Source organism: Leucopleurus acutus (assembly GCF_964270905.1).
Source record: "Leucopleurus acutus genome assembly, chromosome: 6".
Classification (NCBI taxonomy): domain Eukaryota; kingdom Metazoa; phylum Chordata; class Mammalia; order Artiodactyla; family Delphinidae; genus Leucopleurus; species Leucopleurus acutus.
Window position 1 is genome coordinate 51,802,675 of NC_139149.1, and position 26,834 is coordinate 51,829,508.

A 26,834-nucleotide genomic window follows, 5' to 3' on the forward strand; every position below is an offset into this window, starting at 1 on the left:
CCAAAGGGAAAAGGAAATAGGGGAGGGATAAATTAGGAGTTTGGGATTAGCAGAAACAAACTACTATATACTCAGTAACCTGTAATAAGCCATAGTGGAAAAGGATATGAAAAAATATATACATATATATAAAACTGAATCACTCTGCTGTACACCAGAAACTAACACAACACTGTAAATCAACTATACTTCAATAAAAATATTTTTGTAATCCTTCTAAGTTAAACATTAAAAAAAAAGTTTAGGACTGTAAATTTAGTTCATTCAGTTTAAGAAAAATGTCAACCATATAATTGGAAAAGTTAGTCCTCACTCTCAAATCAATCAGCCAAATCAGATTAATGTTCTATCAAATAGAGTCCAACTTTACTTTTCAATTCAAACAGAGTTATCAATAAGCATTCTGAGAAAAAATATTTTGAAGACCACTAAAAATTCATTATGGAATATATCTTTTAAAAGAAAGAGCTGAAAGCTCTCAAAATTAAAATAATACAGAATTAAGAGTTCTGAGGAGTATGACAAAGTGCTAGGAAGGCCATGGAGTTCCTTTGGCAATTGTATAAGTGCACATTTCTACCTTGATTTTCAGCTTTTGGATATAATTTTTAACAATTAAGTATAAAATTAGAAACAGCTTCATTAATTGTAGTATTCATCATGATAAAATTTTCTTATGGTTTTAATGAAAGCAAATGGTATATACTTTTAAAAATTAGTCTAGCAGCTAGTATATTTTATTAATAGAAAGTGGAAAATATTAATATATTTTATGATAAAATAGGATGGGAACTGACTGGAATTCATATTTCATTATATGATTTGATAAAACAGGACAATATTAAGACACAAGATCTGAAAGAAATTATGTACAAATTATATCCTTGAGTTTTATCCAATTTATCTTCAAAAATTTGGTAGTCTCAAACAGGATTTCTGTTACATTTAAAATAATCCAAACTACTAACTATTGTAGATGCTGCAGCACACCGTCCAAGCCTGCCCCCTTCAGGAGTGAAGCACTAATTCTCCCAGCTTTTAGTGTGTCAGTCACTAAGACCCAGCTAAGTCCTCCCTGCCGCCATTGCTCTCAGCTGAAGAGAGCCACCATGCCCAAGATCAGGTCCTTGCAGGGCAGCCCAGCCTCTGTGCCCTAATTCTGAACAATTCTGTAAGGCCATCCCAGCTTGAGCTCCTAGGGGATCAGCTGATGGCTCTTGTGGCTGCACTGCAGCCCAACTTGTCCCTGTGTCCATCCCATAGGCATTGTTTGCAAGGGCTCTGAGCCCCAGTAAACTTCCTGCAGGCAAACCTAGGCTCCAAGTCAGCTTCCCAGAGAACTTCCCTCACCCACAGCACTAACCTATATATAACATCAGATGTTTGTAGGCACATTTTTTTTTCAGCTGTGGATGTGTCTCAAGTGGTGAGAATAGTGGAAAATACATCACAAAAGGCCATTTTCAGCATTCAGTGTTTCCCACAGGTGCGCTACTTGCTTTGTTCTTAGGAAACTCTCCCTCAAAGGCTACATATGTCTGACAACAGTCAGTAGAGGGAAGAACTGAAGTCAGTAAATGAAAATTGAAAAATGAAAAATGAAAATTGTCATTATTCCCATCACATCATCATATATCTGAATTCAGAATGTTTCAGCACTAGCCAAAATCCTTATTTCCAACTATGTCTTCCCTTAACAGAAATATAAGGCATAAAAAGAGGAACCCCTTCTGATTCATGGTACTTTGATTAATCATTAAAGGAAGCCTTCCCTGTGTGTGGTGCCCTAGAGGTTTACATGCCCCGGGGTAACGCACCAAGTGAGAAGGTTACTGTGAACACAGGTGGGTTTTAGGACAAAGTACAAATGGAAGATGAGGATCTGAAAACTGGTTATCTTAAATCTTTGAGTTTGTAAATCTCTTGGAAAGTCTTCATGTATATCCATGGTGTATATGTCTCCCCATTTCTACAGCATGAGCACTGGCCTAAATCATTTACCAATGACGTTAACAGGTAACAATTAAAACATTTGCTAACATCTACTCCTTGCTCTAAGAGACCTGAATTATAAACACAATTGATATTCCACTTAATTTTTTCTAAATGTGTGGATTTTTAACACTATACGCTGGAAGTATAACAATTCACCATGCTCTTTTCACTTACAATTCCATTAGATAAGAATAATGATTAAAATCAGAAATATATCTGTTAATGTCATTGTACATGATCAAAATTTCCTATGCGTGTAACGGAAGCAAAAGACATATACTGCTAAAATCTCACTGGTCCAGGAGCCTAGTATATAACTTTGTTTTTGTTAATAGAATCTTTTCACAAAATTAGAAATATGTTTTAAAATTTGATGAAGAGGAGGAAGATGATTAATCATGATTAGAATAAATATGTCAAAGTATAATTTGTTAAACTGGTTTTAACTACTTATCTTCATTAATCCATTTACTCATTAATTCTTTTAAGGAAAGAACCCAAGAACAACAAAACCAAAGTATTTTATTTGGAAAGAAAAACAGTAATTAGAGCAAATAAATAAATGAGACAATTCAGATTATGGTAAGTACAACCAAGGAAATATACTAGGAAATGTGATAGGATGGAAAAAAAAAAAAACTGTGTAGAGGGATACTTTAGTCAAAAAAGGCCTCCCTGATGAGATGATCTTATGCTGATATCTAAAGAATAAAGAAGAGTCAGCTTGGAAAGAACCAGGAAAAAAGGTTCCAGATGGAGGAAACAGCCAAGCTCAAGGCTCTGAGGTAGAAAAAAGCTTGCCAAGTTCACATTCAGGTAGGACTGTCCCTCTACTGTGGCTGGAGTATAACGAATAAAGAGTAGAATGCAAGTACAGTTTAAGACACAGACAGAAGCCAAACCACATAGAATCCTGTAGGCCAAAGTAGAATTTTGAATTTTATCCTAAGCTATCAAAAAGTTTTCAACTAGGGAGTGAGATAATGTGATCTACATTTCTAAAAGTACATTTCTAGCAAGTGTATGGAAAATGGACCAAAATAAGCTAAAGTATCAATAGAAGCAAAGAGGCCATTTATAAGGTGCCTAAATGTCAGAAGACAGTAGCTCAAGTTGGGATGGTAGCAGTGGAGACAGAGAGAAGTTTATGGATTCAAGTATATTGTGATGAAAGATGTAGCAGTACTTGACAGAAGGCCAGAAAGAGGACTCCTTGGTTTTTGGCTTGAGTGATCAAGTGGGTGACTTGAGCCATCAAGAGTTTTTTAGAGAAGGACTTAGAAGCTATAACTACCTCAAACCCTGTAAGCCAAGCACAACCAGGTGCATACTGAACTTATGCCAGCCTCCGATGTTCATATCTAATCTCATACCCTTATTTCTAAGTTTAAATACAGTTTCACCACCCAACCTGGCCCCTCCCAGATACAATACTTTTTCTGACTCTCTATTATTTGGACCTAGACTTTGATGCACAATTTCGAGTTTAACTAGCCCCTTCCTGCCCACATCATCTCCATAAAGGTGGCTCCTGTGCACCTTGCCCCATGGCACCCAAATGTTCTCTTCATCAATGGAGGTGTGGTAACCACGTGAGAAGATCTGAACAAAGACTGAGAGGGAACTGCTGGGGCCAATGGGACCAAAAAAGCCTCCTGTCTACTACGGAATTAGTACTTCAAGAGCCATTAGAATCACTTGCTTTAGGAATAGAATAAAATTGTAGCACTCTCAGGCCCAGAAAGTGTGGTTAATAGGCTCATATCACATCACTCAGCAGCGGCAGGACCATATTAAAAACTAAGTTTGTGGATTCCTAGTCCAATATCTTTCAATTACATCATACGGCCCCACATCTTTCCATAGAAACTGTATTAAAAAACTGGCACACAGGATGTTGTAAATCTACCATCTGGGGGAGCTATCGTGGGTTAAAAAAACTTTTACTGCCTGCCCTAACAACCTAACCACCACATCTAACATTACATCCATGGAAAAATACATGTGAATCAACAACCAACTTAAAAAGGATCTTTTGGAATAGACAGAAGCGTTTGTAAACTAGTTAAGAATGTTAATCCTCCTGTTTGTGTTTATTTTCTCTGTGGCTTTGAAAACTACTCAATGAGTGGAAGCAAAGGGGAGGACAAGAAGTAAAAGATGCTCTCCCTATGTCAGCTCACCCATTTGTCTTCTAAACTGATTCTGGAAGCCTCCCTTCCGCTCCCTTTCATTGGCAAAGACTTGTGGCCATTTCCTAGGTTCTCCATTGAGCCATCCCTTACCTAGAGTACCAAAAGGACAATTCCCAAGTCTGCTTATCCTTACTCAAATCAGTGTATACTTATACAATGGAGTTTATTACTGTGCCATATAAGCTGACATGATTCAAAGCAACAACCATAAAACTGCAGAAAGCTTTTTTATATTAAGATCCACATTTATATCGAACCATGAATGACTCCAATTTTCCTTCTCCTGATAGAACATAATATATGCCCCTAGGGAAAAACCAACCAGAAGCTGAGCTTTCAAAGAAGTAAAAAATAAAAGTTATGTTGCAGATAAAGGTTGGACTGCAAGTGTATCCTGCAAATTAACTAAAAATTAGAGGCAACCTTCAAACTGGAAATAAAACCTTGATGAGCAGAAGATCTGCTAGGCGATTTAAGTTTTAAAATAGGAAGAGACAGCTGTCTCTGTTACAGACAAAGGTAACTAGCACGAAGTCGGGAGGATCCTGAGTTGATAGCTCCTGTCATCAGAGGCTAAGGGACCTCAATAAGATGCAGACTCAGGACAAGGACCAAGGAAGATGACCATCACTGTAGAGTGGCATCAACTGAAACCACTGTCAAACAAATGCCCTTCACGTGAATTAAATGCTTTGAGGCAAAGGAGTTGGATACTGTGAACTGTGGAGGCTAAGTCAGCCAAATTAATCAGTGGGTTACCATGTATCATTCATATATTATAAGAATTTGTTTATATGCCAACTGTTTTTTGCTTCAGCTTTTTTTCCCTAGGGTACTAGTTGTCCATTGTTTCCTCCCCACCTCCATACATCATACCTACTGAACTCGCACTTCCTACTCACAGAATTTGTTCCATAACGCTTGCTGAGTGAGCATCAGTCCAGGTCCCTGTGTCCCCTTGGCCAAAGCTGACTGAGTAAGAGCGGAACACACTGAGCTAACAGCTCTCTCCAAAGATAGATTCCAGTCAGTTACCACATGCTAAACCAGTAATAGGAGGAGATATTTATTCCAATCGGGGTGGCCACTGGGGGCACCAGGCAGGGATATGCACTCAAGACAAGCAAGACTGTAGAGAAATGTCAGAGGATGAAATGGATTTAGAAAAAGAAGCAGAGACTATGTGCTGTTTTTATGGGAAAACAAAAGAGAGAGAGTGGAGAAAGTGTCTTATATTTTCTGCAAATATATGAAATTTACATTTCATTTTACATTATATAGGATTTTGTAAAATGGCCAAGGGGACCTAAATACAATTGATATGCTGTTTACATAAATTTAAATTGCCAAAGACCTAATTTAAAAAGATTTTGAAACATAACCAGCTTGTAATTTGAGGATTTCATGTATCATTCCAACTAAGACAATTTGATTATGAATGATTTTAAATGATACCAAGGAATTTTTATTTTTGTTAGGGACTAATGGCATGTTGGTTAAATGAAAAAATGTACTTTTCAGCAATGCATACAAAACTAGGTAGGGATTCAGTGACAGGATGTCCAGGTTTTACTTTTTTTTAAGTAATTTATTTATTGTACTTCAACAAATACAATAAAAATTTCAAAAAGGAATAGATGAAGTAAATGAGACAAAATCTTGATAAATGCTGAATCTGGAAAACGAGAATATGAGGGCCTAGTTCATTGCTTTCTACTTCTGTGTATATTGGAGAAATGAGTATTTGAGTTTGGATAATGCAGCAGCCACACAAGAACCACACATACAAGTTTCGCACGGTACTTATTAAGATCGTTACTGACATCATGAAGGAATGACATCAGAGGCCGTTTAATTTGGGGACAGAGATGAACTTATTTTTTGATAGTACCTGACATGTGAGATGAAAATGAAATCAAAGGCAGAGCATGTGGAAAATAATTTCTTAATTATTTGGAAGATAGTTTTTACTTTCCTGAGATATACAAAAAGGTTTAACTCAATACAGAATAAACCAAAACCAGTGTGGTGAGGGGCAAACACATTTGGAAATGACATTCATTTTTATCTCCCTTTGTCTAAACTGTGGAAGCATGGGCAAATCACTTCCTGTTTATGTACTTAAAAAAAATAATCTTAAAATGTGGATGACAGACCCACTTCCTGGCTTTAGTGTGACTGTGGACTGTAAACTACACACAAAATCTGGTTATTAATAAAACTAATAAACCTTACTTGTTGATAGATCAATTATTTGATAGATTTTTCATATCAATTTTAGGGAGAAGAAGGAAGAAAGCTAGAGGAAAAAAAACACAAAGAGACAGTTATATTTGAGGAAAGAAAGAAAAAAAAACAGGAATCCAGGTCCTTAGGTGGAAATTATCAAATGGCATTTGTTGCCTCTGCTTTTGTATTATGGGCAGAGTTGTAACTAACAACAATTGATATAGGTTTATTACTGTGCTACTCTTATGGTTCTCAATTTCTGTGGAAATTGTACCTTCCTAAGAAAGGGTCATCAAAGCCTCAAGAAATCCAATTTTCATACCTCAACAAAATAAAGGCCATATATGACAAACCCAGAACCAACATCATTCTCAATGGTGAAAAACTGAAACCGTTTCTTCTAAGATCAGGAACATGACAAGGCTGTGCACTCTCACCACTATTACTCAACATAGTTTTAGAAGTTTTAGCCACAGCAATCAAAGAAGAAAAAGGAATAAAAGGAATCCAAATTGGAAAAGAAGTAAAGCTGTCACTGTTTGCAGATGACATGATACTATACATAGAGAATCCTAAAGATGCTACCAGAAAACTACTAGAGCTAATCTATGAATTTGGTAAAGTAGCAGGATACAAAATTAACGCACAGAAATCTCTTGCATTCCTATACACTAATGATGAAAACACTGAAAGAGAAATTAAGGAAACACTACCACTTACCACTGCAACAAAAAGAATAAAATACCTAGGAATAAACCTACCTAAGGAGACAAAAGACCTGTATGCAGAAAACTATAAGACACTGATGAAAGAAATTAAAGATGATAAAACAGATGGAGAGATACACCATGTTCTTGGATTGGAAGAATCAACATTGTGAAAGTGACTATACTACCCAAAGCAATCTACAGATTCAATGCAATCCCTATCAAACTACCAATGGCATTTTTCACAGAACTAGAGCAAAAAATTTCACAATTTGTATGGAAACACAAAAGACCCCAAATAGCCAAAGAAATCTTGAGAAAGAAAAATGGCGCTGCAGGAATCAGGCTCCTGGACTTCAGACTATACTACAAAGCTACAGTAATCAAGACAGTATGGTACTGGCCCAAAAACAGAAATATTGATCAATGGAACAGGAGAGAAAGCCCAGAGATAAACCCACACACATATGGTCACCTTATTTTTGATAAAGGAGGCAAGATTACACAATGGAGAAAAGAGAGCCTTTTCAATAAGTGATGCTGGGAAAACTGGACAGCTACATGTAAAAGAATGAAATTAGAACACTCCCTAAAACCATACACAAAAATAAACTCAAAATGGATTAAAGACCTAAATGTAAGACCAGACACTATCAAACTCTGAGAGGAAAACATAGGCATAAGACATAAGTCACAGCAAGATCCTTTTTGACCCACCTCCTAGAGAAATGGAAATAAAACAAAAATAAACAAATGGGACGTAATGAAACTTAAAAGCTTTTGCACAGCAAAGGAAACCATAAACAAGACGAAAAGACAACCCTCAGAATGGGAGAAAATATTTGCAAATGAAGCAACTGACAAAGGATTAATCTCCAAAATGTACAAGCAGCTCATGCAGCTTGTAATCAAAACAACAAACAACCCAATCCAAAAATGGGCAGAGGACCTAAACAGACATTTCTCCAAAGAAGATACACAGATTGCCAACAAACACATGAAAGGATGCTCAACATCACTAATCATTAGAGAAATGCAAATCAAAACTATAATGAGGGGGCTTCCCTGGTGGCTCAGTGGTTGAGAGTCTGCCCGCCGATGCAGGGGACGCAGGTTCGTGCCCCAGTCCGGGAGGATCCCACATGCCGCGGAGCAGCTGGGCCCGTGAGCCATGGCCACTAAGCCTGCGCGTCCGGACCCTGTGCTCCGCAGTGGGAGAGGCCACAGCAGTGAGAGGCTCGCGTACAGCAAAAAAAAAAAAAAAACTACAATGAGGTATCACCTCACACTAGCCAGAATGGCCATCATCGAAAAATCTACAAACAATAAATGCTGGAGAGGGTGTGGAGAAAAGGGAACCCTGTTGCACTTTGGTGGGAATGTAAATTGATACAGCCACTATGGAGAACAGTATGGAGGTTCCTTAACAAGCTAATAATAGAAATACCATACAACCCAGCAATCCCACTACTGGGCATATACCCTAAGAAAACCATAATTCAAAAAGAGTCAAGTACCACAATGTTCATTGAAGCTCTATTTACAATAGCCAGGACATGGAAGCAACCTAAGTGTCCATCGACAGATGAATGGATAAAGAAGATGTGGCATATATATACAATGGAATATTACTCAGCCATAAAAAGAAACGAAACTGAGTTATTTGTAGTGAGGTGGATGGACCTAGAGACTGTCATACAGAGTGAAGTAAGTCAGAAAGAGAAAAACAAATACCGTATGCTAACACATATATATGTAATCAAAAAAAAAATGGTTCTGAAGAAACTAGGGGCAGGACAGGAATAAAGACGCAGATGTAGAGAATGGACTTGAGGACATGGGGAGGGGGAAGGGTAAGCTGGGACAAAGTGAGAGAGTGGCATGGACATATATACACTAACAAATGTAAAACAGATAGCTAGTGGGAAGCAGCCGCATAGCATAGGGAGATCAGCTCGGTGCTTTGTGACCACCTAGAGGGGTGGGATAGGGAGGGTAGGAGGGAGACGCAAGAGGGAGGAGATATGGGGATATATGTATACATATAGCTGATTCACTTTGTTATACAGCAGAAACTAACACAACATTGTAAAGCAATTATACTCCAGTAAAGATGTTAAAAATAAATAAGTCATGGGGATGTAATGCACAGCATGGTGACTATAGTTAATAATACTATATTGTATATTTGAAAGTTGCTAAAAGAGTAGATCTTAAAAGTTCTCATCGGGCTTCCCTGGTGGCACAGTGGTTGAGAGTCCGCCTGCCGATGCAGGGGACACGGGTTCGTGCCCCGGTCTGGGAAGATCCCACATGCCGCGGAGCGGCTGGGCCCGTGAGCCATGGCCGGTGAGCCTGCGTGTCCGGAGCCTGTGCTCCGCAAAGGGAGAGGCCACAGCAGTGAGAGGCCCGCGTACCGCAAAAAAAAAAAAAGTTCTCATCACCAGAAAAAAAAATTTGTAACTATGTATGGATAGATGTTAACTAGACTTATTGTGATCATTTCAGAATATATATAAATATCAAATCATTATCTTGTACACCTGAAATTAATATAATGTTATATCTCACTTTATATATCTCAATTTAAAAATAATTTTAATAGAAATTTTAAAAATTAAAAAAAAAAAGAAATCTGATTTTCAGGTCCTAGCTGTGACACCATCAGCCACATGGCATTTCTTAGCCTCAACTTACTCATCTGTAAAAGAAGAGTGCTTCACCTAGATCATCTCAAAGATCTCTTCCAGCTTGAACATTCCATGACACACTGTTTTTCACAGGTGATTTTTTATCTTTAAAATCTTCAGTAGCTTTATTTTGAATTAGTTATCCTACATAAATCCTGGAAAGCAATTAAGCAGAGCTACTACACAAACTGAGTCCAAGCACAAAAATAACCTGGGGGGAGACAAACTCGAGAAAAGAACTAATTCTTTTGCAAGGGGTAAATATATCTTATTCTTTCCCCTTCTTCAAATAATAAGTGCTAAAGCATGATTTCCTGGTAAATTTCAATCAGAAATAGAAAAAAAAGTAAGACACCTAAATTCATAGGTTAAGTCACTTTTCATATAAAGTTTAAATTGCAGGTAACTTTTCTGAACCATGTATATGGAGCATACACTTTAAATCTGCTTCATTGATAAACACAAAGAAATATGCTTTAAAAATATATCTGGCCAGTACTATTAAAAAGAAGTGGGGAGAGGGAATAAAGAATCCAGATTTTAGCTCAATCTAGTTCTTATTTTAAAATAAAAATACTGCAAGCATACAGTATTGTATACTTTGAGACATTTTATTTGCAAAAAGAGATAAAGCATATCCTATTTGCAGCTTCAATGCATTTTACCACTCATGCATTATGGAGACATCTCAAATTGTAAAAAATAAAAAAATATTTATGGCCTGTAAAATGATTTTTGACTGTGGTTTTGAAAGGCCACATGAAATTTAACGTTTCCAGTCTGGATTCTTTCAAACTTTCTGGTCATTGATTTATAAGTAACAAGTGCAATTCTTCACTTTTTCTATGGGGAGAAAAGAATTGCTAAAATGACTGGAATGGTTAAACAAAACAAATGAAAGAGAGACTATAAAGAAATGAGACATCATCTCCTACAATGTTTCAGTCATAAATAATAGTCAATAAAAACCTAGCACATATAGTCATTTACCTCATCTCAACCAAAGGTCAGAGATAATTGGGCCTGAAATATCATCTTGTAAAAGGGTAATCTGTGTCACAAAGACACTGAGCTTGGGAGAATTACTGACAGAGTCATCTGTTCCCAAAACCTCCCTCATTCCAAAGAACTGAGCATATACAAAGGAATAAAAATAAAGGATCAGTTCTAAATGCAAAGTCCAGGTGGGGAAAAGGGAACATAAAAGAATGCAAAAAGGAACCTTCCTCTTCCCCAACTCTGGGATAACCTTCTCTTCATGGGGACCCCCAACCTTTGGGCCAAGGAAGACAGAGGGAGCAGGAAAGGCACTTCTCAGGTGGAAACACCCCTTTGGGACTGGTCTCCAGGAGTCAGGCCAGAACTCTGCTCCTGCAACAGCACAGCTGTCTGTGTGGGCGCAGTGCTCTCTGAAAAGGTCACCGTGGAAACAGGACACAAGGCCGAAGCAGGAAACTGGTCAGAGTCAAGGGTAGCATAGCACCCTTTTCCCATGTTGCCGATTTGCTAAACCTGATCTGAAGAAATGTTATTCCCCAAGATCAGACGGCTTACTCTAGGCTGATGACTACCCATACTTAGGCCACAACCTTTACTTGACCCTGACACTCACACCCACTCTCTTTCTCGTCTTTCTCCCTCTATTAACTTAAGCATAAAACATTCTCTCCCTATTCAAAACAAACGCTGCCCCTTGGACACATCTGGTAGATGAGGCATTCTCCCAGTGCTCATTCACAAAATTAAAGTCAGAGTAGACCCCGTCCTCTCTCCTTCCTCTGTTCAACTCCTAAGTCTTAACCCAACCCCGAATCAAAGTCACACCTTGATAAACACCCTTCGAATGGCATTTTTGCCCAGCTCAGTGCCTCAGTGCCTAGGATGGTGCAAGGAACATAGCAGGCCCTCCATAAATAGGGAAACAATGTATTAAATTCCCCAAATGCCTATTACGCCATCATCAGATATTTCCTTTTCCCATTCTGGATCATAGGGACAGTCCAGAATCGATCTTTTCCACCACCATGACGCACAGACAAATCTATCATCTACATTCCCATCTTATATCTTAACCCCAAAGCCAAGCTCTTAAAAGGCCCAGACATTTCAGCAGGGCTGTTTTTTCCTTGGGTTCTGTCTTTACAGCTCTTGAAAGAGTCTCCTCCTTGATCATCTCCCCATCAAAAGTCTCAGTCCCACATACTGAAGGACTTGCCTCCCCCATCAAAGACTCTAATTCAGAACATACCTCTGCTCCGGGAATATTTACTCCCACTTTCTCCAATCCTTATCCAAAAAGCACATGTACCAATTAAACTGCAACCCCCTCCCTCCCCCCAAAAAAACAAATATATAAGCCTTATTATACCAGACATCCATCAAAATACAACATCCCATGGAATGCTTCTCTACTGTCTCTATTATTACTGTATGTTATCAGAATTCATCTATTTCCTGGGGCATTTCCTTCATTCCTAAAACTATAAACACACATTATTGAACCCACCACAGGTAGTAAAAGTGCTGAAAAAACAAAAGAGAACAACAGATGGGGGAAAATAATGGACTGTCTTCTCCTCTCTGTTCATTATCCCTCTCCTTGTTGCAAGCATCTGACTATTTAAATTTATTGTTTCTACCCTTGCAAGAACAAGGTACATTTTACACAGTGAAGCTTCTCTTTGTTTTGTTGATTGAAAATTGGGAGAAAGCATATTCAAAAGAGATGGGATTATCCTAGGATACACTAATTTTTTTTTCAAAAAATGTATAATTGTTTTGGATCTCCCCATAGTTGCTTGGTCCTTGATGTTTAATTTGCTCAAGCCAGTCCCAAAATAGAAACTTGAAAAGAAAGAAAATCATAAAAATTAAGTTCATAAGCTAATCATCACTTATAAGTCATCTGCCTTCTGCAGCCAGTAGCCTCCAAACTGAGGAATTCGCTGAAATGAAAGAAAACCTGCGGAGTCCAAAACTCCTATTACCTTTCACCACAGTTCACCATTATCACTTTCCTTTAGTAAATAACATTGGCTTGGGTTGAAAAGGTGAAAGATTAAAGAAGGTATTAAAAGAACCAGTCAATCCCCTCTCACCCCAACACCACTGCCAGCCCTTCCAATTTCTGACTTAAAATCGTTCAGCTGTTATCATATATAACTCTCCCACCTACAATGTGAATAATAATAGCTCCCAGGCTCTGTACTTTACATATATTCTTTCATTTAACGCATCCCAAAAGCCTGACATGTAAGTTTTAAAGTTCCCATTATACAGATGTGAAAACTGAGACCCTGAAGGAAACTAATGGCTACGAACTATATCAGTCAATAGAATTATTTAAAATAGGCCATGCTAATACTTTGTTAATAGTGTAAGAGTATCTTAAAGACTAAATGGATGTAGAATTCCTAAGATTTTTGAATTAGAACACTTTTAAATGCATACCTGTTTTTTCCTTGAATTTGCTTTGGGAAACAGGCCTGCTGACAACACAGATGTAAATGGAGAGCAGCATAGCTCAGGAAAAGGGTTTGGAATAGATGGCATTTCCAGAACATCAAGATCTTTCTTTTTTCTCCTACACCAAGAGAACATAGAATGTAATTTACATAAAACAGAATGTAAAATATAATTGCTGTCAGGATTAAAAAGTTAAGGCCAGCATGCACCACTCTGTGACAACACTAGTATTATATAAAGTATATGGCAAAGGTCTGTGGTGTACTTTCTATGGGTCAAAATAAGTTAGTTAATTGATATAAATCAATCTTCTTTTGTATTCCTTTTTTGGGGGCCTTTAAAAAAAAATCACCAGGCCTGGAAACCCCATTTCCAGCACTTCTGATAATTTTCCTGAAGCTGAAATACAGACTACAGAATGATTGATGCAAAAATCATCCTGAGGAGCTAGACATTATTTTGCATCCACTAAATTGACAAAGTCTATAAACATTTACTGAATTCATCCCTATGCTATTTTACTAATCACTTTTGGAAGTTATGGTTTATTAATTATAGCGGTGGTTCATTGCACTTCAAATTTCATTCACAATGTTGCCCACACACAGTCTGTTGATTTTTCAAGTGCTTATAGATACTAAACTGCAAGGCAGTGTTTCTGAGAAGGTTAAGTGAATAGAACTTGCTAGTGTTAATGTAGTCTAGTCCACTGCGGAGTAATTTTAACTTCAGTGAAGTTGAAGCACTTTGAAAATCTGAAGAAGAAAAAAAAAAAAAGCACCACTTAAATGTATGAATATAAAGGACTACAGATTTTTGTATTGTTGCATCCTTTTTCTTTCCTGAAGTATGTGCGAAATTGTGAACTCTACAGGCACTTAGTGCTGAATGCTATGGAGACTGGGAAACCTTTTAAAGCCTCTATTCTTTCCTGCTGAACAGCGAGACTGCTCAAATGTCAATCCGTGCTTTGCCTCTCCAGGGTCGCTGTAAGACTCTATGTGGGAGGTGAACTCATTTATTCTATGATTTTTTAAATATATGAAAGAAAAGGATTTTTTTTTTTTTAATGCAGGACCACGAAGCAAGAAGGAAGGGGGCTGGCCAGCCTGGGGCTCGGCCTCCTAGTTCACACCGACGGGCAGAGGCGAGAGAGATCCGAAGCTCTCAATGAAACGGTGATGCTATTTATAAGGCGCCGAGAGATCGCAATGTCCTGCTGATCCGGTAGGAGCCAGCTCAAAGGCAATTGTCTTCAGAGAGTTTCACAAACTTGGCCCCGCTCTGGGCACATGGCTCGCCCCCTAGGACCGCCTCCTCACCCCTTCGCCGGCTGCCAACCCAGGACACTCCCCCGCGCCCTCCGAGGGCTGCCTACCTGTCTGCAGCACAGCCGCGGGTCCCGTCCGGAGGGGGCAGGAGCGCCCGCGCGTGCAGCCAGGGTGCCGGCACCAGGTCGCGGGCGTCGCCCCTCCCCTGGGCAGCGCCGCACACCTGGGCGGCCAGCGGCGAGTCCCGGGCAGCCGCCCGACCCGCGGCGCTCTGCCCATCTTGCAGGGAAGTGGTCATTGTCGCCGGCCGGGAAGCTCGGGCGTCATGGGAGACCCGGCGCGTGGGGAGAAGGAGGTCGGGCGGCGGGAGGCGAGGTGCCGGCTCGGCAGCCCGAGCACGCTGCAGGTGCGGTGGCCTCGCCGCCTGCGCTCCGGGCCGGGGCGGCTCACACGCTCGGCCGGGCGGTAGGCGAGGCGGCGGGGGAGGGGAGGGGGCGGAGGAGGAGGGTGGGGAGAGGGGAGGAGCGGCCGGTGGGTGGGGGCCGCGGGCGGCGGGGCGAGGCGCAGTGGGGGTGGGGAGGGCGCCGGGCGGGCCCCGCTCGGGGTCTGGGGCGCTGGGGGGCGCTGGCTCGGAGCCCGCGCCACCCGAGCGGGGCTCTGGCTACCGGCGCCCGAGGTCTGGGCCGCCGCCTCCCCAGGTGGGCGCCCGAGCGCGAGGCTGAGCCTGAGGTCGGGGCGGGCCCGCGCCGCGGGAGGTGGGACCCGTGTGAGCCGGCGCTCGCGCAGGGCTGGCCTGGCCGACCGCGGGCGGGGCAGGGGTCTGGGCAGCCCTGACCCCCAGACTCTTTCATTCTTCCTGCTCTGCTGTGTGAGATCACCTAAGCTGTCGCGGGCCGCCATGACAGGCCCCACCGTGCCTGGAGGCCAGGGGACCAGGGGGTCAGGTTTGTCCCAGTCTTTACCCCCACGTGCCTCTTCTTCCTTCCACTCCGCAGCTAAACACACGGGCGTGGGGAAGGGGTGGACGGGGACCAGGGAGTACAATCAGTGTAGGAAACTACTGAGATGTTTGAGGATTCTTAGTAAGGTATGAGTAAACCTGACGTTATCTTGGGAATTAGAAAAATTATTAATTTCCTTCTGATAAGAGTAGCTCTCATTTGCTGAGTCCCCACTCTGCCTAGTACTGCTCCACCTCACAACAGCCTTATAAATGAGATGTTTACCCCATTTTACAGTCAAGGAAATTGGGGCTCAATGGCATGGAGTACCTGGTACAACATAGGGCTAGTAATAGTGCAGTCAGGCTTCGAACCCAGAAGATTCCATCCTCACCATCCGGACTGTTTGAAGTGGTAATTACATTAGGCTCACCCTCTGAGGTAAGGCAACCCTACTCTGAATTCTTGGGTAGTAATTCTGTTTCTGCTCTTCTGGAAGTGCCCCCATACCACTGCACTATTTGGGATTTTCACGTGTTTCACACACTCTTTGTTCTTTGACCAAATTAGGTTAACATTCTGTCCCTGGCATCTGTTACACCAGGTTTTCTTAACCTTCACAACCTCTGCCCAGGGAAAGGCAAACACTGCCTCCTGAAGAAACTGGCAAAATCCCCTCCTCCATATCTGTGTGTTCACACACACACACACACACACACACACACACACACACACACACACACACACACACACACACACACCCCTTGGCACCAACCACTGCTGACACCCAGGGTTTCCTCACCCCCAGCCTGAGAGAAACCTGGAGTACTCCACTGAGGCAGGAAATCTTTGAGTCAAAGAGCTTACAGAATCCAAGTTCTTCATTTTTCTGACGTCCAAATTAAGACCCAATAAAGAGCAGTACTGGCCTGGGTCACACATTGGGTGTGGTCTGCAGGACACTTTATACAATGCAATGGCTAAGCCCAGTAGTTCCCCTGAGGGATAAAATCAGTACTACTAATCATTAGAGCTAACATATTGATGCTGTGTGCCAGGCAAAGCCCTCATTCCCATCCCATTCCCTGAAGTATGGTCTGGATTCCGTATGTGGGTTTTAAGAGAGTTTAATGTAAAAGCATACAGATATGTTGAGGTCATTCCAGCAAAATAAAAAAGAGTCATGTATTTGCAGATAACTTGAGCTAAAGACATAAAGAAGTATACTTTCATCATCATGATCATCATCAATCATTCCTATTTTCATCCAAAAGTCCTGCAGGCAACCATTGCTCCTTTCTAAAAATGATATAGTTTGAGCATTCTAACAGGAAAGTGAATCAGTGGCTGGTGTTTATCCCCTCTCTCTTCTCAACAACTCTTTCTCCTTCTGTCTCTCATACACACACACACACACACACACACACACACACAGAGAGAGAGAGAGAGAGAGAGAGAGAGAGAGAGAGAGAGAGAGAGAGAGAGAGAGAGCAGACAGTCTTTTTTGCCAGAGAAAAGGGTAGGTGGAAACTGTATCTTTGGAATCACTGGAAATACTATTGCCCAGTAGTATTCCACTTCCCAGCATAAATTTTTAACCTCGAGAAAGAGTATTCATTGGTTAGAATGAAATCTCATTTGTGTCTCCCCTCTCTGGGCATTTCCTCATTTAGTGGAAATCCAGGGAGTATCCACTTGCAGGCTTTATGCTCCTTCTCTAAGTTCCATGGGTAAAAATTGTTATACCTGTGGTAACTGGGGACAAAAAGAAAAAGAACAAATCTCTGAAGAATGAGAACCTAAATAATTTTGTCTTGTAGATTGACGTTAATATTGAGTTTACTCCCAGACACCTTGACGATCTATACCAAGAATGATAGAATTCCCTCATTCACATTTTTGAAGCAAGCCAACAAAAAAACTAGCTTTTGTATCCAGGAGGTTTACAAAAAAATGATTCTAAATAAAGAATTATGCAATATAAAAGGTGCAGAATACTACCAGACCTGGTACAATCTAAGAGAATACAGAGGCCTTTTTCTGTCAAAAGGAAGTTAAAAAGAGATTTTCCTTCCCATAACGAAGATATCTGAAACAATAAGGCAGATATCTTGGCACCAAAGAGCGAGTCCTCCCCTAGTGGCCCTTGTCCCTTTTGATTTGAGCCTGTAAAATGGCAAAGGAAGCAGTTTGATACAAAAAATCATCATAAAAAGATAAATTTGGCTATATTATATTAAGAACTTCTGTTTATCAAAAGATACCATTAAGAGATCTAAGATGTAAGACATAGAATGGGAGAATAGATTTACAAGACATAATATAAGGTAGGGCCTTCCTACCCCTAAGAAAAATATGTCCTCCTTGCTTTATTCTCTCCCTTTCTCATCAAGTCAAATGGCTTAACCCTTTATACTGGGAAAGATAACACATGTACAGAAAAGAAGTTCACAAACAAAATTGTGTGATGAATTATCACAAGGCAAACACCGATGTCAGATCATGAAATGCATTATTGTCAGTCCTCCAAAAGTCCCGCCCTCCAATCCAGATTTTCAGAGTAATCAACTCATAGTTTAACCCATCCGTACTCACAATAGAGTAGGTTGTCTGGTTTGGAACTTTAAATGGATTCATGCAGTGTGATCCTTTCGTGCTTGACTTGGTTCCCTTTACACGTTATTTACCATATTTTTCCATGTTTTTACAAGTATCTGTAGTTTTTCTAACTCTCCTATTGTACGTAAATACCACAATTCATGTATCCATTCTACTACTGATAAACATCTGAGCTATTTCCAGATTTGGACTGTTATTAGTATTGTTGCAGGGAACATTTTGCACCCTTCTCTTGGTGCACATATGCATGCATTTCTGCATGGCATGTATGCAGGAGTTGGCATTGTGAGGTCATGGTGTGTCTATGCTCATCTCCTGTAGATTCTGCCTGTTTCTCAGATTAATTGTACCAATTTTCACGACCACCAGCAATGCATACCTTTCCCCAGTTCTTCACATCCTTGACAATTGGAATATTATTAGAATTTTTACAAGAGATATTCTGGTACATGTACAGAGATACCTTTTGGTGGAATTTGACTTTTCTTGATGACTCATGAGGTTGAGCACTTTTTCACGTGATTATTTGCCATTTGGACATTCTCTTTTGCTAAGTACCAATTCTCCTGCCTATTTTATGATGAGTTGTCTGTCTTTTTTCTTATTTGTTTTATATTCAAGTTACCAGCTATTTTTTAGTTATGTCTTGTAAATCTATTCTCCCATTCTATGTCTTACATCTTAGACCTCTTAATGGTATCTTTTGATAAACAGAAGTTCTTAATATAATATAGCCAAATTTATCTTTTTATGATGATATTTTTGTATACTGCTTAGAAATTTTCCCTATATATTGCAGAAATTTATCGTTTTGCTTTTCACATTTAAATCTGTGATCCACCTGATTTTTTTTCCTAATGGTATGAAAGTGTGAAAATATAGAAGTTTTATTTTTGTCCCCATAAATAGGTAATTGTCACAGGCTCATTCATTGAAAGGATTATTCTTTCCTCACAACTTTACAGTGCCTCTTTTGTCTAATTCAGTTGTTCATCTATCCATGGGTCTTTTCTGGGCTCTTTCTTCTATTCCATTGGTTTATTTATCAATATTTATGCCAATATCACATTGCCTTGATTCCTATGATTTATAAAAGGTCTTAATATTCAGTAAAACAAGACTTTTCATTTTATTCTTCTTCAGTCTATTAATTTTAGAATTAGATTCACAAGTTCTGCAAAGACCTGCAGGGATTTTGACTGGATTATATTAAATCTATAAATCAGTCTGGGGAGAAGTAATATTTTTAAAAAGGCACAATCCATGAAATTGCTATGTCTTTTCACTTGATTATATCTTTAATTTGTTGCAATGATGCTTCATGGTTTTTTTCATAGATACCTTACACATATATTGTTAAACATGTTCTTAGATATCTGATATTTTTACACTATTTTGGACACCTTTTTAAAATTTGATTTTCTATCATTTGTTGTTGATGAGAAAAACAACTGATTTCTGTGTATTGATCTTTTTTTTACCACATAATTACTTTCACACATTAATTCTAGAAATTTTACTGAAAACATTCTTAGGTTTTCAATGTACATGACCATATTATCTGTGAATTATGACAGTTTTAATCATCATCCTAATTTTTATATCTTTTATGTCTTTTTTTTAGTTTTACTACACTGCTTAGGATTTTGAGAACAATGTTGAATATGAATGTTGGTAGCACAGATTCCAGTCTTATTCCCCATCTCAAATGGATAGATACTAAATATAGTCATACCCTTATCATAAGGAAGGAGGATTCCCTCATATTCCTTGTTTGCTAAGAATTTTTATCATGAGTGGATATTGAATATTATTAAACAGCGTTTCTGCAACTACTGAGTTGATTATATGGTTTTCCTCCTTCATTCTATTGAAGTAATGAGTTATGTTGATTTTTTTTAATGGTAAACTAAACTTGCATTCATAGAATAAACCCTACTCATTCTTTCTTACATTTTTTTTATGTTTGCTGATAATTGTTTATAATTTTTGCATCTATGTTCATGGATGAGATTGGCCTGTAATTTTTCTTTCTCATAATGTTCTTATGAGGTTGGTATAAGGTTATGATGGTCTTATTATAGATGAGGAGTGTCCCTCTTTTTATCTTTCCTTAAAGAATGTATATATAACATTGGTGCTCTTTGTTCCTTAGTAGTTAATACAATTTACTTATAAAGTAATTTGGCACCGTGGTTTTCTTTGCAGGAAAGTTTTTAATAAATGACTTAATATTTTTAATAGTTATAGGACTACTCTAATATTCTTATTTCTTCTAGTGTCGATTTGACAAGTAGCATTTTATAGGAATTCATCTCTTTCATCTAAATTTTCAAATGTTTTAGCAGAAAATTATTCATATTTTCTTCTTAACTTTTTAATACCTAAAGAATTTATTGTGTTGGCCTGTTCCTTATTCCTAACATTGGATATTTGTGCCTTCTCTTTTTTTTCTTGATTATATTCACCATGAATTTTAAAGCTTTTCAGGAATGACCTTATTGTCTGTTTGTGTTTGGTCTTGTTTATGTCTATTCTTATCTTTTCTATTTCCCTCCTTGCACTTTCTTTGGGTTTATTTGCTATTCTTTTTCTTTCCCTAAATTTTTCATGTGGATGCTTATAGCTCATTGATATTTAGCTTTTCATATTTTCTAATATTCACATTTAAAGACATGTATTTCCTCTCAGGTATGACCATAGCTGTATCTCTCAAGCTTTAATGAGCTGTATTTTGATTATTATTCAGTTCAATGTGTTTTCCATTATGATAGAGTTTATCTAGCTGTCTTTTTGTTTTGTTCTTTTTTCTTTTTTTTGCGGTACGTAGGCCTCTCACTGTTGTGGTCTCTCCCATTGCGGAGCACAGGCTCTGGATGCACAGGCTCAGCGGCCATGGCTCATGGGCCCAGCCGCTCTGCGGCATGTGGGATCCTCCCGGACCGGGGCACGAACCCGTGTCCCCTGCATCGGCAGGCGGACTCTCAACCACTGCGCCACCAGGGAAGCCCTCTTTTTTTAATATATAGTTTAATTTCCTTGTTGTCACAGAATATATATGATTTCAGTCCTTTGAAATTTGTTGAAACTTGCTTTTTGGCCCAGCATATGATCAACATTTATAATAGTATGTGTGTGCTTGAAATGAAGGTATTTTCTGTGGTTGTTGGATTTATTATTTTACATATATATATAAAACATGTCAATTAGGTCAAATGTGTCAACCATGTTGTTTAAATTCTCTGTATTCATAATGATTTTTTATTTGTTTATTCTACCATATTCTGAGAGATGTTATATTAAAATCCCCCAGTATGATTGTGGATTTTTTTTTTTTTACTGTATACGTTCTATTTTGCTTTATAGGTGTTAAAGCTATATTTTTAGAAGTTAATTTTAGTATATTATTTTACAAATTTAGAATTAGTAGGTCTTCTTGGTAAATTGAAGCAGTGAGCATTTTGAGGTGTTCACCTTTATCTCTAGTAACTTTTCTGCCTTCACGTTTTTGTCTGATATTAATACAGTTTGGCTGATGTTTTATGGTACATCTTTTGTCCATACTTTGTGTCAACATTTTTTTTATCTCCATTTTTAGAAATGTCTTTTGTAACTGACATATGATTAAGTCTCTTTGGTCAGTTGGTTTTTATCCAAGTAGATGATCATTGCTTTCAATTGAAGAACATTTTGGGTTAAATCTCTATCCCAAGAAGTGCTATCTCCTTATCTAACCGTTTCTGTCTTCCTTTTCCCCTTCTTTCTTATCTTCTCTTGGACTATTTTGTATTATTTCGTGTTTTCCCCTCTGCTTATTCATTTGTCCCATCTGACTCATTCATTTTCCATCCTTTTCCACCTTGCCCTGGGACCCAGGAAGGTCAGCTTTATGGATGACATCAAAGAGCTTCCTTGCTTTCTGATTTCTGGTTGGCCTTGTTCAATGGAAGACACCAGTAAGAGATTGAAAAGTGGGAAGAATATGAAGTTGGGATATTTATTCTCTTTTTTCCCTGTCAGGTGGCATGGTTCCTCTCCTGCAATGCAATCTACTACATGTGTAAGTGTTACCTGACCTCTTATGTAACCCTATGGGAATTTCAGGCTCAGAGAACTGCACAAATGCTGATACTCTGGCTACTACTATTACTGTGAATGACAAACTCTCCTTTGTCTCTGACCCAGGAGTTTTGTGTCTTTTGCCAGCATCCTTGAAACTACAGCAGGATAATTTGTCAGCTTGCAAGCTGAGCAAAATCTCAGACAATTCTTGACACAGTGGAGTTCTGCACTATCTCCTTTTGTTATATTTTATTTTGTTTTGTTTAAACTTGGTCACATCTTTATAAAGAGCTCCTTTATTAAGCTCTCTTGAAATTACCCAGCTTGAATGTGCCATCTGTTTCCTTCATTATTAACTTGGGACTGATGCACATTTTTACTATTCTTTTCATGATTGTATCAGTGATCACAGCATATATTCTTGACTTATCAAATTATATTTACTTAATTTTACCATCTTTCCAGATAACGCAAGGATATTAGAGCACTTTTGTATGAAATGTCCAGAATAAGCAAATCTATAGAGACAGAAAGTAGATTATTGGTTACCTAGGGCTGCATGGGTTGGGGTAAAATGGAGAGTGATTGCTAACAGGTTTGGGTTTCTTTTGGGGGCAATGAAAATGTTCTAAAATTAATTGTAATGTTGGTTGTACAAATCTGTGCATATATTAATAGCTATTGGGTTGTGCATTTTAAGTGGTGAATTATATGTTATGTGAACTATATCTCAACATAGTTGGATGCTCCCTGGTGAGAGCTTCATTCACCTAGCATAAGTTTTCAAGGTTCATACATGTTGTAGCACGTGTAAGTACTTCATTCCTTTTTTACTGAGGAAAAATGGTCTATCGTATGTGTATACATTTTGTTTATCCATTCATCATTTGATGGGTATTTGGATTTTTTCCACTTTTTGGCTATTGTGTATAGTGCCACAACGAACATTTGCATACAAGGTTTTGTGCAGACATATGTTTTCACTTCTATTTGGAATTGCAGAGCTATATGGTAGCTCTATGTTTAATCATTTAAGGAACTTCCAGAATATCTTCCAAGGTGTCTGCATCACTTTGCTTTCCAACCAGCAATATAAAAGCGTTCTGATTTCTCCACATTTTGACTAACACTTATTGTCTCTCTTTTGAATATAGCCATTCCAGTAGGTGCCAAGTGGTTTCTCATTATGGTTTTGATTTGCATTTCCCAAATGGCTAACAATGTTGAACATCTTTTATGTGCCTATTGGCCATTTGTATATCTTCTTTGGAGATACATCTATTCATTTATTTAGGTCTTCTCTAGTTTCTTTCAACAACGTTTTCTAGTTTTCGGATTATAAATGTTGTACTACTTTTTAAAAATGTATTACTAAGTACTTTATCTTTTTATGCTAATGTAAATGGAATTGTTTTCTTAATTTCATTTTTTGGATTATTCATTTCTACTTTATATAAATCAAATTGATTTTTGTATATTGATCCTGTATCCTGCAACCTTGCCAAACTCACTTATTAGTTCTAATAGGTTTTTGGGTGTTTTTTTGTGTGTGTGTGTGATTTCTTAGGATTTTTCACATACAAGATCAGGTCATTTGCAAATAGAGACTATTTTAGTTCTTCGTTTCCAGTCTGGATACCTTTTATTTTGTTTTTCTTTTTTTATTCTTTTTTTTCTTTTTGTCTAACTGCCTGACTAGAACCTCCAGTTCAATGTTGAATAGAAGTAGTGAGAACAGATATCCTTGTCTTGATTCTTATCATAGGGGGGAAAATTCAATCTTTCAGCATTAAGTATGGTGTTAGCTGTGTGTTTTCATAGACTTGACTTTTATCAAGTTGAAAAAGTTAACTTCTATTCTTAGTTTTGAGTGTTTTTTTTTTTTTTTTTTTTTTTTTTTTTTTTTGCGGTACGCGGGCCTCTCACCGCTGTGGCCTCTCCCGTTGCGGAGCACAGGCTCCGGACGCGCAGGCTCAGCGGCCATGGCCCACGGGCCCAGCCGCTCCGCGGCATGTGGAATCCTCCCGGACCGGGGCACGAACCCGTGTCCCCTGCATCGGCAGGCGGACTCTCAACCACTGCGCCACCAGGGAAGCCCTTGAGTGTTTTTATTATGAAGACATATAGGATTTTGTTAAATGTTCTTTTCTGCTCAGCTTCATATTTAAAGGATCTTTTGCTACCTATAGAATTCTTGGTTGGCACTACTTTCTTTCAACACTTTGAATATATTCTTCCATTGCTCTGGCTTACTTGTTTATATTGAGAAATCAACTCAGTCTAATTGTCATTTATTTTGAAAGTAATTTGAGTCCTATTTACCTCCCCTTACTCTAAGGTTTCCTTTTACTTTGATTTTCAGCAATTGTTTTGTGTTGTACCTAGGTGAGGATTTCTTTTTACTTACTATTCTTGCAGTCTGTAAGTGCTCTTGAATCTGTGACATAACATTTTTTGTCAATTTGGAAATGTTTTTAGCCATTATCTCTTCAAATAGTGCTCTTTCCCCTTTCTCTGTTTTCTCCCTTTCTGGGATTCTAATTACATATGTCTTAGACCTTATCACTGTGCCTTCCTTGTCTTTTACTGTTTCTCATGTGTTACCAAATTTTTTTTCATACTTTATCCTAGACATTTTTTTCCTGACATATCTTTCTTTAGCTGTGTCCAAGATATTAATAGATCCATTCATTCATACATAAATTCATGTAAAATTATCCTATTTTTAGTATCTAAATACCTGTTAAAACTCGCAATCTTGTTTCTTATCTCCTTGAAAATAATAAGTGTTATTTAGAAGATGTGTCTGATAATGCCAATCTTTGAACCCCCCATGTGTCTATTATCTGCTATTCTTGTTATATTTGATTCATGTCTTATTGTCTCTTTAAACTCCTGGTTATTTATTTATTTTTGTTTACCTGACATTGATTTGCAAAATAACTTTTAGAAATAAGGAGGCCTAGGACGATGCTAGCTTCCTTTTGAAAAGATTGTAATTGCTTCCGCCTGCTTCCAGGAAGCACTAGCACTCTGGAATTATCTCATCTGCTGATGATTCAAAACTGAGCTCTAGGTCCTCTAAAGACTTACTACATCTGATTCACCATTACTGCTAGAGTTCATCCTTTTGGTGACCCATCCCAAATCAAGGGGTGTTAACCAGTATTCCTTTCTCTACCTTAATAGTGCTCTATTGTCATAGCTCTCACAAGAATATAAAAAGTTGCTCAGCCTTTCAGCTATCCTCTAGAACTGACAAATGAAGTTTCATCATCGAATCTTAGCCTATTCTATATTTTATTCCTTTAAAATAGGACTTTTGTAGCCCCTCTCCCCGCCGCCCCAACTGCTTACAGCTAGCTGTGCTAGCAAAGCAATTAGTAATTGTGGGAAAAGCTTAAGCATCTTCTCTCTGATCTAGGAGCCATACATTTTTTTCAGTGGCTTTTAGAAGAAAAAGTCTACCCCTGAGTAATATAAAGCACTGGAGAATAATAGTAACAATTTAAGTTCTTCTAAGATAGGAGGGTGGCACCATGGCCAGCCAGTGCAGGAACCTATTTTACAGGAGCACAGTCTACTGGAGATCCCATTATCTTCTGTTAAGTGACCCTCTGCCATGAATGGCCATTTTGAATAATCTTTGTGCCTAATTAAAAATGAAACTTCTAGGAGCAATAATTGACTTAATATGCAAAGCTACCTTCACTTCTTATTAATGTATTCATTTATCTCTTACCAGAGCCTCAAATGCTCAACCTGATTCATGTAAAATTTTTGGCATGCTTATAAGTTCCTATAATGCCCCAGTTAAGTCCCATTACTAAAAATGTTTCAGCAAATTTGTAATATTCCTGCCTGTGTTGCTCTTGCTTTGCAGAAAGAAATTTGGGGCTGCAAAACTACCAGTCTGACACTTTTATGTGCTACATTCCATACAATATCTTTTTTTTTTAATTTTTATTTATTTTATTATTTATTTGGTTGAACTGGGTCTTAGTTGCAGCAAGCCAGCTCCTTAGTTGCAGCACATGGGCTCCTTAGTTGTGGCATGCAAACTGTTAGTTGCTGCATGCATGTGGGATCTAGTTCCCTGACCAGGAATCGAACCCAGGCCCCCTGCATTGGGAGTGTGGAGTCTTAACCACTGCACCACAAGGGAAGTCCCACAATATCATTTTTTTAAGTGGAACAGAAAACCACAACAATACTCCAGGGAGCATACTTTTTTTTCCAGTCCTGGAAGCATGACGTTTAGTGAGTGCCTACCAGCACACCTGTGCGTGCCTGCCTTCATTAGATCAAAAACATGCATGCTCTCAAACTCCTGAGCTCCAGATGGCTCACAGAGATTCTGCCAACTTTTTCTATGAACGTATAAAGTATTTTATATTTCAGTTTCTATTACTTTCAGTGGCTCAGTATAGTTCCCTTGTCATTAATTTTTTTAAAAATATAAACAAATTAGGTATCTCTTATTTAAATAGCAATGCCAGCAAAGTGAAAGACTAGCCTCTGAATGAATGTCTTAAGTGAATACCAAGACTAGATTTTTAAAGGGGGGAAGGAAGGAAGGAAGGAAGGAGGGAGGGAAGGAGGGAGGGAAGGAGGGAGGGAAGGAGGGAGGGAAGGAGGGAGGGAGAAGGGAAGGAGGGAA